Source organism: Pteropus vampyrus, unplaced genomic scaffold, assembly GCF_000151845.1.
Source record: "Pteropus vampyrus isolate Shadow unplaced genomic scaffold, Pvam_2.0 Scaffold95, whole genome shotgun sequence".
In the NCBI taxonomy this organism is placed as follows: Eukaryota; Metazoa; Chordata; class Mammalia; order Chiroptera; family Pteropodidae; genus Pteropus; species Pteropus vampyrus.
This window is the reverse complement of record NW_011888876.1, coordinates 3972286-3986811: the sequence shown is the minus strand read 5'-3', so window position 1 is coordinate 3986811 and position 14526 is coordinate 3972286. Positions and strand designations below refer to the sequence as shown.

Sequence of the window (14526 nt, the reverse complement as noted above, 5' to 3'; positions counted from 1 at the left end):
ACCTTGAAGCTGAGTGATGAGTACATGAAGGTTAATTATTCTAGTGTATTTTTCTCTACGTTTAAAATTTTCATAAGGCTTTTTCTTTTTTTTTTTTTTTAGTTAATCTACAGTATGGTCCCAATTTCATAAAAGCATTTCTCTCTTTTCTTCTAACATGGAAAGATAAATGGGATAATGTTCACCTAGTGTTAATGATGTTTATTTCTGGGTAGGGAGATTTGGGATAACTTCATTACTGTTTGAATTCAAAATAGCAATTGTGTACTATTTTGTCAAAAATAATGGAGTGATATTTCTTGAACCAAAAGCCTAAAATCAAATATGATAAAATGTTAACTTTGGTTCAATTTGATTGGTGGAATATAAATTATTCTCTATTCGTCTTTTCTGTATTATTTTTAATTTAAAAATTAATCACCTACTCATGAAATTCTCTAACGTAAGGTTTCCCAACCATGGACAAATAATTCTTTGCTGTGGGGGGCTGTCTGGTACACTGCAGAGTGTTTAGCAGCATCCCTGGCCTCCATCCACTAGGTGCCAGTAGCACCATCACCATCCTACCTGTAGTGACAACTAAAAATGTCTCCAGATAGTACCAAATGTACCCTGAGAGGTTAAATCATTCGCAGCTAAGAACCACTGTTCTAACCTCATCGTGTATCTTATCCAAAGCATGCTCAATTCTGCAAAACACAAATTCCCCAATCCTTAGGTATATCTGCATATCTAATAATAATTCTTGACATTATATCACTTTCTCTCTTATTCTTAATTCAGTTACTAAGTACTCTACTTGTAGTTCAGACTACCTCAAGTAGATAAACCAATTTTCCTGCTGCTGTAGATTTAATGAACCAATAAAAATTCTACTGCTTAAGACATTTCTTATATTCAGTTCCAAAGCCTGAAACTAAAAACCTTAGGCTATATATGGTACGATAACCTTCAAGAATATGGGGAAAAGTGTCAGAAGGTTATATAATCCAATCTTCTTAAAATGTACCACTCGACCTTTGGTTAAACTAAATAGTCCTAAAACATTCCCCAAAGCAGAGTAACTCACACAAATATGAATGTTCAATGATAATCTGGCCTCTTACTACTCAAAATGAAATCTGCAGAGCAGTGGTCAACATCACCTCAGAGCTCATTAGAAATGCAGAAACTCGTCTAAGGCCATGCCACCCTGAAAAAGCCTGATCCCCTCTGATCTCGGAAGCTAAGCGGGGTCGGGCCTGGTTAGTACTTGGATGGGAGACCACCTAGGAAGACCAGGTGCTGTAGGCGTAAAAATTAAAAATAAGGGATTGTAAGCTGACAAGGTCCTTGTAATCTGTGAGGTCAAATAAGGGTTGCCTCACCTAAAAAAAAAAAAGAAAAGAAAAGAAAAGAAATACAGAAACTCAGACCCCGCCCCAGAACTATTAAATCAGAATCTGCATTTGTATGCACATTAAGTTTGAGAGGCTGTGAGCTAGCTGTTTTTATACAAACTGGAAGCTGAAATTTAAAGAGCTGTATTCTTATAATATACAGAACAAGTTTCTTCTACTTAGGGAGATGAAATAAAACCTGTATCATTACAAAGAGCCACAGACTTAATGGAATCCACCTCTACTACTCCCCAAACAACTATTTCTAATCTTAGGAAACCTATCTCTAAGATGAGATAAAAGCCATATTTTAAAATCAAGCTAAGAAATCCAAATAGTCATTTATAATGGATCCCTCCCATTAAAAAAGAATTAGCTTCCAGTAAAGAATAAACTAGTCTGAATAGCAAAATGCTATGGTTTCTAAACCAGGCTGATTACCCTTGATTTTTTTTTAATAAAGATTTCTGGAACCTACTTCTAGATATTGTGATTCAGGAGGGCTGGAATTCTATTTTAGCCATTTCTGATGATTAGTTCCATTTGAAAATCAGTCTTAAGAGGATAAAAAAAGCCAGTTTTCTTTCTCATTATTTCCTTTAATAATGGATATGCATTTGGCCTATTTCAAATAACTGATATGTAAAAAGACTAAAATAAGGGACTAGTCAGTCCTAGGGTGGAGGGGAGGGAGTTTCGATGAGAGAGATCATATAATCTCAATTATCCACATCTAGAAAAATGTTGGTTAGCCTGGTCAGCAATCATGTAGTTCCCTGGAATAAGGGAATCATTTCTGAGTGTCTAGACTTAAACTCAATTCTACAATGCCTACAACTGGCAATCGCTTTCAGCATCATACTGTACATAGTAGGAGCTTAAAAATATTTTTTAACAAACACATGAGGACTACTGTAGAATTTTATGAAATATTCTGCCCTGTGCAAAATAAGACTCCAGGCCTCTAGAAAGGTCTGGATTTCGAGAAAGAAAGAGGAGGAAGAGAATAGAATAAGAGGGGGAGAAAGAGGAAGAAGAGGAGGAAGAAAAAGAATTTTCCCCAAGAATTTAGCAGCAGCCTAATGGGCTGTTTCATGAATCTGTCCATTTCTTTTCATCCCCACTATCACTACCCTAATCTAAGTCAGTAGTATCTATCATGGAACCTCATCCCTGGTTCTTCCCACTTCTACTGTTGAACCCCTTACTTCATTCTTGATGTCACAGCCAGAGCGATCTTTCTGAAGGTCTTTGAGATAGAGCCAGTAACTAAACTAAGAAATGGTAAGGTCAGAAGCCACTTCCTCCAACAGACACGATACCGGGAATCAGAAATGGCGGCCACAGCATCTGTCGTAAGTCTGTTGGAGCTGCTATAACAAAATACCATAGCCTGAATGGCTTATAAACAACAGCAATTTATTTCTCACGATTCTGGAGGCTGGAAGTCTGAGATCAGGGTGGGTGCCAGCATGGTTGGGTCAAGGTTCTTTTCCAGTCCTATGCTTCTCGTTGTATCCTCACATAGTGGACAGGGGCTTCAGGGTGTCTCTGGAGCTTTTTCTCAGGGCACTAATCCAATAAGGTCCCACCCTCATGACTTAAGCCTCATAAAGGCCTCGCCTATTACCTTTGGGGTTAGGATGTCAACACATGAATTTGGGGGAACACAAATATTCAGATGACAGCAACATACTTAACCCAAACATCCTTAACCAACGTCTTCCAGTGCTGTGACCCTAGCAGTAATTCCTGACCTTTTAATTCCCTTGGTTCCTGCCTGTTTTCTGAACCAGATTCTCTAGTCTTTCCATCAGTGCTGTGAGGTACTTGACAACCTTCCAACAAATTCCTTTTCTGATTAAGTTGCTGGAATTAGAGCCTGTAATTCTCAAACAAGAACCTCTCCTGAAACAATGCCATGCCTTTTTAGTTTTTTTTTTAATGACCTGTCACTCACTAAGTGTAGCATTCTAAAAATGAGTATAATTAAAAAGCTGAAGTTCTAAACACCATTCACATCACCGACTTCCTGAAAACGGCTTGCAAAGTGAACAATGAGATTTATTACTTGACTAAACCCTCTATCTACTCTGGGCTTGCATCTCCACAGCTAAATATGGCCGAAGAATCACACACAATCATGCTGACTGGTCTCATTTTCCATTCACGACCTCAGAACGAGCACTTTCCTTGTCCATTCGCTCTTTACCCTCCTAGATCACTATTTCACACCCTCCCTCTCTCCTCAAACATCCAGCATCTCATCCCCCATCCTCACTTTTCAGCTGATGGCGACTGTTCTATATTTCTCTGAAATGACACGAGCAAGCCGTAAAGATCCACACACACCCAGCCACGCGTGTACAAACCACTTGCACCTGTAATTTAAGCATTAGCTCTCATATCCCCATCATTATCCACGGACATCTGTCCAGCGGCTGTTCACCGTCTACGGCATCACCAGTTGTCTCTTCCATACTCCATGACAACTGTCAGCGTCCAAAGAGGCTGTATTATCTCCCAACTTAAAAATCTCGCACCTCCTCCTCTAGCTTTCGCACTGTTGCCCACCTCCTTCTTCTTCACAGCAGAACTCTTTAAAAGACGTGTCCATGTGGCTGTCTCCGATTCGTCTCCCATTCTCTCCTGAACTCACACCGATCCCCTTTGTTCCCGTCATTCCACTGGTCACTCTCTTCTGAATGCTCCTCTTTGTCTTCTGGGACATCGTTTTCTCCTCTGACCTCACTGGCTCTGCTCCTTCTCAAGTCTCCACAGGTGGTTCACCTCATCACCCAACCTCGAAATGTCGGGGTGCCCCAGAGATGTTCTCTTCTCTGCGCATTTCGCAGGTGGCAGCTGCACTCTCGCGGCTTTAAATACCTGTCACCCACTGACGGCTCCCAAGTATTTTAATCTACAGGCTGGACTTCACTCCTGAATTCCAGTCTCCATCAGCCAACTTCCTGTTTGACATCTCTATCCAGATGTCTCACTTGCATTTCAAACTTAACACATCTGAAACTGAATTCCAGCTATCCCCCCAAGAACCTTCTCCACACACGGTCCTCTCTTCAGTAAAAGGCACTTCCATTCCTCCTGTTGCTCAGGTACGTTCATTCCAAACACGGCAGATAAAATGATCCTTTAATGTCAATCGGATTCTATGACTTTTCGGCTTGACACCAGCACACAGCTTCCCAACTCATTCTGAGAAGGTCTCAAAAGTCTTCGCAATGGTGTACAAGGTCTCACATGATCTGATCACTACGATTATGCCCCAAACTATCTCCTACTATCCTCACTCTGGTCTGGCCACACTGGCCTCCTGAACATTGCTCAAACTTGCCAACACACTACATGCTCCTGCTACCAAGGTCTCTTGGCATTTTCTGTAATCTCAATTTGTAATGCTCTTCCCCAAAGTATCTGCATAGCTAGCTCCATCATTTCACTCTTGTCTCTGGTCCAATCACCTTATCAGAGGAGCCTCTCCTGACCACTCCACATAAAGCAGAGATACCTCTCCCTATACTGCATTATTTTGCTTCAAAGTAATTATCACCACCTGACGTTATAAATTTACCATATAAACTCCATGAGGGGAGGGGCTTTGTTTTGTCATTTCCCTATATCTAGTGCCCAGAATAGAGCCCAGCACATAGCAGTTGCTCAAGAAATTCTTGTGGAAGGAATGACGAAGTAAATTTTAGCTTTTTTAAATTATAAAATGGATACATAAATGTGTACTAATTACTTACACATACACACACACACACACACACACACACACACACACGGTTGTGATAGACAGAGATATGCCACCGATCCCCCTTCAAAAGACTTGGTACCCAGTGGCTAGGAGTGCTCCTTCAGGGATCATCACCGCCGAGCCGCCTTGCCCAAGGACATGTTCCTCCCAAGGTAGCCCACGTCCAGTGACTGATGGAGGCAAGGGTATAATGACCCAGCCACTTCCACCAAATGCAGAACAATGCTAAAAGGCCGCCCAACCATGGACAATGAACTAGTGGTTACCAGAGGGGAGGGGTGAGGGAGAGGGGAAAAAATGTTAAATAAATAAATTAATTAATTAATAAAAATAAAAGGCCGCACGAGCTCTAAAGCTCCCTATAGAGTCAGCCAAGGCTGCTGTTCAGGACTGGGCCACAGCTCAACGTCCCCGCCTGTCAAACCCAGACACCCTTCCAGCCCTTCCATGGGTGTTAAACACAAGGACACTCCTGAACGCTTAGCTCTGTTGCAAATTCTGCTTCCTGGAGACTCCAATGTGACACAGTTTAAAGGAAAAAAAAAACTGCACACTTATTGTTAAAACTAAAAAACAAAAAACCCAGAAACCACATCCCTAGGAAGTAGAAAACATAATAGAAGCTTCTACAATATGCATTCATTCCTTTTACAGAAATGGTTACATGACAGCGGAGTCCCTTGTTTTTTAACCAGGTGTAAGGCCAACCCTTAAAAACTGTTCTCCCTGGCATCCAGGTGCGGCCATGTAACTAAGTTATGCCCAATGGGACATGAGCTGAAGTGATGTGTTTAACTTCCAGAACTTGTCCTTGGAAGAATCGATGTGTCCTCTTTCCTCTGACCTTTCCCCTTTTTTCAACTGGGAATATAGACATTATTCAGCATTGTGAGCCATGCAGATGTGGGCACCAACCTAGTGATGACAGAGCAACAAAACAAAAGGAGCCAGTTTCCCTGTGAAGCCACCATACTAGTCCTGGACAGCTTAAACTGGATTATTAAATGAGGGGGCGGGGGAATAAACCTCTATGTTGTTTAAACCTCTGTAATCGGGGTGATGGCTGCAATTGCTTTCTCTGCTCTGTCCACATCTCCCCCCAACCCTGTGCTCTCACTGCCGACACCTGGGATCTCCAGGTCTCGTAGGAAGGTGACCCTCAGGCCACCCGCACTTCCTGGATGGGACTGATATTATATTTACCCGATCTTTCCCATCAGGCTCACTGCTTCAGCCATGACTGATGGAGGTGGGAGTATGAAGCATTTTCTTTCTTTGTCCCTGATAGTGACAGCTGTTAGGTATGATCTCAGCTCTCCTGCAGGAGCCAAAACGGTCCTCCCTGGGGCTGCACTTGAACCCTGCTGCAGCCATGCTTGGCCTCCTGCCTTCTTTCTTCCCAGTCCCACTTCCTCGTTCCCTACCAGGTTTTCCCGAAACTCTTCTCAGGGAAGTTACTTTCCCGTGAAACCTCAGCCCAAGTTCCGCTTCTGAGGAATCCAACCCGAGGCAATATTCACTGAAAGTACGTAACTCTCGTTCCCGAGGGTTCATCACGGTTAATAACTGTACACCCTTCCAAATGTTTTTCTTTGCATAATTGAATATACAGTGATTCTCTTAAATGAAAATGGGATTATATGATATAAACTATGTACCTTGCCTTTTTCACTGAAAATATTTCACAGACCATATGCCATGACAGTAAAATATACACATACCTCATTATTTTTCAGGATGTATGGCTGCCTATAATTTAAAGTCTATATAAATATCAAAAACATCTTTGGAGGGGAGACATAAAAGATTTTTTTAAAGGGAGGAAATTTCATGGGTTCATCCCTGTACTTCTGTTCATCGATGAGCAAAGATTACATATACACTGACTTCCAGGAACGTTAAAAAGAATCAATGCAGAATTTATGAAAAATTGATAAATTATATCTTCATTCTATTTCTTTAAACTCCTGAAGAAGTTTAAAGACTTGAAAAGATTGATATATTTTATATGTATAGGTACATAACCATCAATATTAACATTAAAATACAGAAATAATTGTAGAGACATATAAAATTTCATATGAAAAAATTCTCGCAGGGAGAAGTGAGACTTGTACAAATTGTATGTGTATTGCTATTCTAACTTCTAACTGATGGTTAGTGTTTCTTTTGTTATTGAAAGAAATATACATCTGGATATTTCAGAAGGGTATGTTACTTGAAATAAACCTACATTTCACAGGAAAAGAGTTTATAGATGTTTTATGGACCTCCAAGAATTAAAATAACAGTCGACAAGCAACAGAAACTTCGATACCAACATTTAAGAACATGAAATATTTAGAACATAAATGAATTATATAACCATAAAAATATCTTTTGGATGCTAAATCTAGATTGCAAGGGTAAAAAAGACTTAAAAAGCAATGTAACATTTATTTTCTACAAAATGGCTCTACTGGTGCATAAAATCAAACAGAAGCCTTTAAAAGACAAACTCTTACGAATGACAAGACTGTTTCAAACTCATTTGGAATTGTTCATTGTCTAATAGCAAAAAATTTCGTAGGCCAGTAATCTATAACATTACAGTTTAAGAATGCTGAGGTGATGCATGGCAGTGAGATGCAGTTTGCATGGCTAGCAAATTAAGAAATGGAGGGGCCAGACGTGAGAGATAACTCCTATAATGGTGTGTTTCCTAACTGTGCACTGCAAAGGGAACTCTCCAATCTAGTTATTAAACTTTCAGTCTGTCTGAGGTAATAGCTATTATGCCAAAAGCAATTACACATGCTAGAACTGGAGATCTGAGGGGTTTGTTTTCGTTTTAGCAGAAGCAAGATAATTCCTGTGTGTTCTTATCCCTTAATCAGCATGTACATCAGAACTCTCACTTCTGTTTCCATGTGTTCTCGACTGACGAACTCAGAGATCGAAAGAAAAACACACATGACCCCAGATAAGGGTGTCCAACATCGTCTTTGATACAAACATTTTTAGACAATTTTTAAAAATGGGTTTACTTGTAGGGGTTTTCCTGAGATGTAGAAAAGTGACTGCAGTGCCTTGAAGATATTTCTGATACTGCTGGCTACATTCTTGATGTTCTTTAAGAACAGATATGCAAATCCGAGAGAAAACAGAACATGTGCAGATACTCGCCCAAATTAAACTATGACATAATTCTTACAGAATTATAAAAGGAAATGCTTTCATTCTCTGAACAAAACAATATATAACTTTTACTTGGTGGCGGCGGGGGGTGGGTGGGAACAGAAGAATTATCACTGTTACCTTGGCTTAGGCTCTGGCTGAATTGGAACGTTCCAAAGTTTTGGAGCAAATAATGAACATGGGAAAATTACATGCCTGTCAGGTAAGGAGTATTAAATTTATATTAATCCCTGACACAATAAACAAATGTATTTTTGATTATGTATGTTATAACTATCTCATCAGAACAGTATCCATAATTTAAAACGACTCTGTTGACCTTTTAAAGCTCTATGAAAACAATCAATAAAGCCCTTGATGGCTAAATATTCTAATGTAAGATTGTTTTTATTGTAGTAAAATATACATAACCTAAAATTTACCATTTTAGCCATTTCTAAGTATATAGTTCAGTGGCATTAAGTAAATTCATATTGTTGTGCAAACATCACCATCATCCACATCCAGAATTTTTTCATCTTCCCAAACTGAAACTCTGTACCCACTAGGGCACTCTCAACGGCCCCTCCCCCAGCCCCTGGCAACCACCATTCTACTTTCTATCTTGAATTTACCCATTCTAGGTACCTCGTATAAGTGGAATGATACATTTGTCATTTTGTGTCTGGCGGTGAGATGCAGTTGCATCGCTGGTAAATTAAGAGATGGGGGGTCAGACGTGAGAGATAACTCCTATAGTGGTGTGTTTCCTAACTGTGCACTGCAAAGGGAACTCTCCAATCTAGTTACTAAACTTTCAGTCTGTCTGAGGTAATAACTATTACGCCAAAAGCAATTACACGGCCTAGAACCAGAGATCTGTCCTTTTGCGTTTGGCTTATTTCATCCGTCTTCAAGGTCCACCCATGTCCCACCGTCTTCAAGGTTCACCCATGTCGCAACATGTGTCAGAAGTTTATTCTTTTTACAGCTGAGTAATATTCCATTGTATGTATGTGATGCATTTCGTTTATCCGTTCGTCCGTGGATGGACATCTGGGTTGTGTGCACGTTGGGCTTTTGTGAATGCTGCTGCTATGAACACTGGTGCACACATCTGTTTGAGTCCCTGCTTTCAACTGCGTGTATACCGGAAGTGGAGTCGTTGGATCATGTAGTAATTCTGTGTAAGTCTTTGGGGAACCACCACACTTTAAATTTTAAAGCACAGATATCAGTGTATTTTATGAGATCTATGAGACGCAACTCTGGTGTCTTGAATCGACTGCTCATGCCGACTACAAGTAAATTAAAACTGCGACTTGTAACACATATGTCACAAGTGGCCCAGGAGTTCACGTTTGGAAGGGAAAAAAACAGTAATAACAGCAGCTATCATTTATTGACTGTTTACTAAGTGCCAGATTCTGAGCTAAGAGCCTTACATACAAGGATGAATACGCAATACCAGCCAGCCCAGAAATTAGTCTTTTACTAAATGTATTTCTCACAGTGTTAACAGTTGTTATAAAGAACGGGAGTGGGGGAGGCGGTCAGATGGTTAAACAGTTTAGATTTTCTCTTGAGGATTTTTTAGACTTCAATAAACTAACACGGACTGTGGCTTTCTAAGAGGTAATATATCGAGCCGTTATTTAAATTGGCCTTTGTTGACGGTCACATTGCAGGACATTCTGATCTAAGCAAGGCTCTTGGCCACAGCACTACGGGCGTTTGGGCCCCGCTGATTCTTTGCTGTGGGAGGCTGTCCTGGACATCGTAGGATATGTAGTAGCATCCTTGTCCGCTACACACCGGATGCCAGTAGTACATTCCCCAACTTAGGACAACCCGGAACACCTCCAGACATTGCCAACTGTCCCCTGGGAGGCAAAACCACCCTCGGTTGAGGACCACTGGTCTGCTGTTATCTCAGTAAGTTCACTCTCCATTTCTCCACGTAAACAGAGGCCATTAGACATGGATTCTTCATTTTCTCCTCCTGCCTCGAACTCGTCTTCCTCCTTCCCCCCTCTTCTACCAAAGAACAGCTGCCCCCTCCCTTCGGCTTCCACCTGTGCACTAGACTCCATTCCCACCTGCCTCGCACCAGGAGCAACCCACCCATTATCCTCTGGCCAGGATGTTTAATTTCTCCCTCAGGTTCCAAACATGCTCAATTTTTTCTTTCCTAAACAAACAAACCCAAACCCTTTCTCGTTTCCGCTAAGTTTTCTTTCTCCTTCTCTAAACGACTAAATTTTCATAAGAGCCTATCTTAGACCCGTTTCTTTTCCTCTCCTCACGTTTACTTCTCAGCCCAATAAATACTGGGTCTACAGCCATTTTTCTATTCTCTCAAAGCTCAAGACCTCCTACCTACCCAGTTCAATGGTTCCCTCAAGATCCTTCAACTACCTGACATCACCTAGTGTTTAAAACATTTTTGAATCAACTTCTGAAGGAAATATCTGACCTGGTGAGCAACCTATCTCCTGATTCCATGACATGGTCTCTTAGATCTCTTCTCAGCTCACTGATGATGGCTTTCTCCATCTATTTCTGTTTCTTCTGCAGCCTCTAATATGTGTAGTCCTTTGTAGATGATTTTCAGCTCTCTTCTAAATGATTTCCATGCCTCCGAACACCCCTAGGAATTCTGTTTATCTCTGACCCCGTATTATATCCTGAGCTCCAAATTAAAATTTTTTAACAGCAAGGTGACAAAATTTTAAATAAAAGGAACCAGAATAGAAACATAAACAATAATAATTACTACCAAAAAATGCCTCCTACATGTCAAGCAATGAAGAAAGTACTTTATAAATACCTCGTTTATACTTTAAATACCTCCTCAACAACCCTATGAGGTAGGCTCTACTCTTCCAACCATATAAATGAGGATACAATCTCAGAGAAGTTAAGTAACCTTCTCATATAGCTAATAAATTATAAATATAGAATTGGAACTAGATTTTACTTCATACCCAGTTTCCTTCATCAAGTCATATTGTTTCATCTTATCTTTTACATTTCTCCTCAAAATTCAATTCTCTTAGGTTCTCCTGATTTTCAGAAATGTACAGGATAATTTAAGGTCAACACTGTAAACTATATAACTCTTGGCATCTGTATTTAAAGAAAACATTATTTTTCAAAGAATCCTAGGGCTAAATGAAAGTCAGCGTTACACAGTTCACCTCCAAGCCTGCAGGGAGAACTGTCTCTAAACCATTCCAGACAGATGGGTGTCTTCTATTTTTAATGACATCTAGGAAAGGAGTTTCTTGCCCACTAAATTTAGATGGTGAGCCAAAGGAAGGAAGCATGTCTAATTTTATGCTCCACATAGCTACACCTTCACATACACTTGGCAATATGCATCCAAACAGGATTATTACAAGTAGAAATTGATAGTTAAAAACTACATTAAAAAAAATAAAGCCAGTCACTAGAAAGGGATTCAGTCGGACTCTCCGAGTTGACAAGAGAATAAAACCATTCCAGTCCAAAGTACAGAAGAGCTGACATCGTATTCTTCCTATTATATCATGACCCATGTGGCAGAAGTAACTGGAAAAATGACACAGGAATTTCTAGTATGAGGTATGCATGTTACATGGCTGTAACTAGTTTCAAAAAGTCAACTCCAAATCTTACTGGAGAAGAGTCACGAACACATCTGAAGTCAGTAACATTTTGAGGTTTATAGTTTTACCTTTGCTATCATTTCCTCTAGGCTCTAGGTTTTAGATTCAAAACATTTCAGGATCCCCTCACCCCAAAGACTTCAGTCTGATTCTGCCAATCTGATTCTCTCTGCAGTTCTCAACAATTTATAGGAAAAACAAAACAAAAAATGAACAAATGCTACAAAATGAAGAGATTTCTGACGGTGTGCTTTACTTTAAAAAATTATTTGTACTGTTTAGTACAGCAGAAAGATAAAATCACTTTAAGATAATTATCTCAAAGAAGCTACTGGCTAGAGATGACACAAAAGTTTGTGGTATTTGGCCCTAAGTCACATACTTTCCCAAATTAACCATTTGAACATACATCTTCACAGAGTTAGGAGGGCTGTGGCATCACTTCGAATAACAGAATCTCTAGGGCAAATCATATTGTAAAATTAAGTTAATCTTTTTTTTTTTTTTGATTAAAGGAAACTGCAGAGTGGATAATCTCATGAGTATGACTTCTGACCTCCGAAATCACATTGAAATCTAGCATAGACTAGCAATAAATGAAAATTGATAGGGAAAGCTAGGGAAAATGTTTACATACAATTACTGTTGGTACAATCCCCAAAACCCAGGTCACGGCTCGACCATTTTTTAAAACAAATATTCATCAAAAATAGCAAAGGTCAAGGATAAGATGAAAATACTGGCCTGACCCAAACAGGTAAAACCATCGAATATCTTTCTGAAAGTAATTCATGCTGTTTCCCAAAAGAGAGTATCTATTTCTATCTAAGCAAGAATGAAGTAGGACATACATTTGTTGCCAAAATAGTTCCTTCTCCTATTTGACAATGAATTGGAATTAAAGGGATGAGGTTTTATTTTGTCACATTCTAATTTTATCATTGTTTTAACCCATCTAAGTAAAAAACTATTACAAGCACAAAATACATATTTCAACCATCTTGAAATTTAAATCAAAATGGCCTATCTCCCCCAAATCTAGACCGAACAACAAAAATGTTACCTTACGTCTGGCCATACATAATGCCAAGTTTTATTTGGTGTGTGCTAGAGGCTCCTGTATTTTTTTCTCCTCTGCTTCTCTGTCATCATCTGATCTGGAGATGGTTCACTGCTTTATGATTCCAGTATTTTACCACAAAACAATCTTTTGTTAGTCATTAAAATCAGTTCTTCATAACACTTAGGGTTTTCATTTTTTTTAACACCTTGATATATAATTCACATACCATAAAGCTCACCCCTTTAAAGAATAAAACTCAGTGGTTTTTAGTGTATTCACAAAGTTCTACTTCGACCATCACTAAGTCCAGATTTAATCACCCCAAAAAGAAATCTCATATCTGTTAGCGGACACTCCTCACTTTCCCCCACTCATAACCCTGGCAACCATGAATCTTTTTTCTCCTGTGGATTTGCTTATACAGAATATTTCCTATAAATGGAATTGAACGATGTGTGAACTTTTGTGTTTTCTTTCACTTAACATACTATTCCAAAGATTTATCAATGCTGTAGCATGTATCAGTACTTCGTTGCTTTTATGATGGAATAATATTTCACTGTATTGCTATATCACATCTTATTTATCCATTCATTGGTTGGACGTCTGGGTTGTTTTGCAACACTTTGGGGCTAAAAATAACACTGCCTTGAAAATCTGTGTATAAGTTTTTATTTAAAAAAATTATGTTTTGTGTGTATAGATTTTTGTGTGAACATACATTTTCATTTTTCTTCAGTATATACCTCACCAACACTTGTAATTGTCTTTCTTTTTTATTATAGCCATCTTAGTGGGTATGAAATGGTATCTCACTGTGATTTTGATTTGCATTTCCCAAATGACTAATGATGTTGGGCATCTTTTCATGTGCTTATTGGCCGTTTGTGTATCTTCTTTGGAGAAATGTCTATTCAAATCCTTTGTTCATTTATAAATTTGGTTATTTCCCTTTTTTTGTTGTTGTTGAGTTGTAAGAATTTTTTTTATTCTAGATGCAAGGCTCATCAGATATATGACTGGCAAATCAATTCTCCAATTCTGTGGGTCGTCTGAAAAGTTTTTTGAGGGTGTCTTTTGAAGCAAAAAAAAGTTTTTCATTTAGATGAAGTTCAATTTATCTATTTTCTCTTTTGTCATACATGCTTTCAGTGTCATATCCAAGAAACCTCTGCCAAATTCAAGGTCACAAAGATTTACGCCTATGTTTTCTTCTAAGGGTTTTATAGTTTTACCTCTTACATTTAGGTTTGTGAAACATTTTGAGTTAATTTTCATATACGGTGTGAGGTAGAGTGTACAATTTCGTTCTTTTGTATTTGGATATCCAATTGTTCCAGCACCATTTGTTGAAAAGACGATTATTTCACCACTGACTTGTCTTGGCTCCCTTATTGAAAATCAATTGACCAGAGATGTAAGGGTTTTATTTCTGGCCTTTCAATTCTATTCCATTGATTTATATGTCTTTCTTTATGCCAGGACCACATTGCCTTGATTACC

At 39.1% G+C, this 14526-nt stretch overlaps 1 protein-coding gene and 1 pseudogene across 3 annotated transcripts in view; one reads left to right on the top strand and one right to left on the bottom strand.

The window, feature by feature from the left end:
* SCAI (suppressor of cancer cell invasion) overlaps positions 1 to 14526 on the bottom strand; it is a 115225-nt gene that overhangs the window by 75683 nt on the left and 25016 nt on the right. The window lies entirely within an intron of this gene.
* LOC111742482 lies at positions 1175 to 1293 on the top strand (annotated as a pseudogene).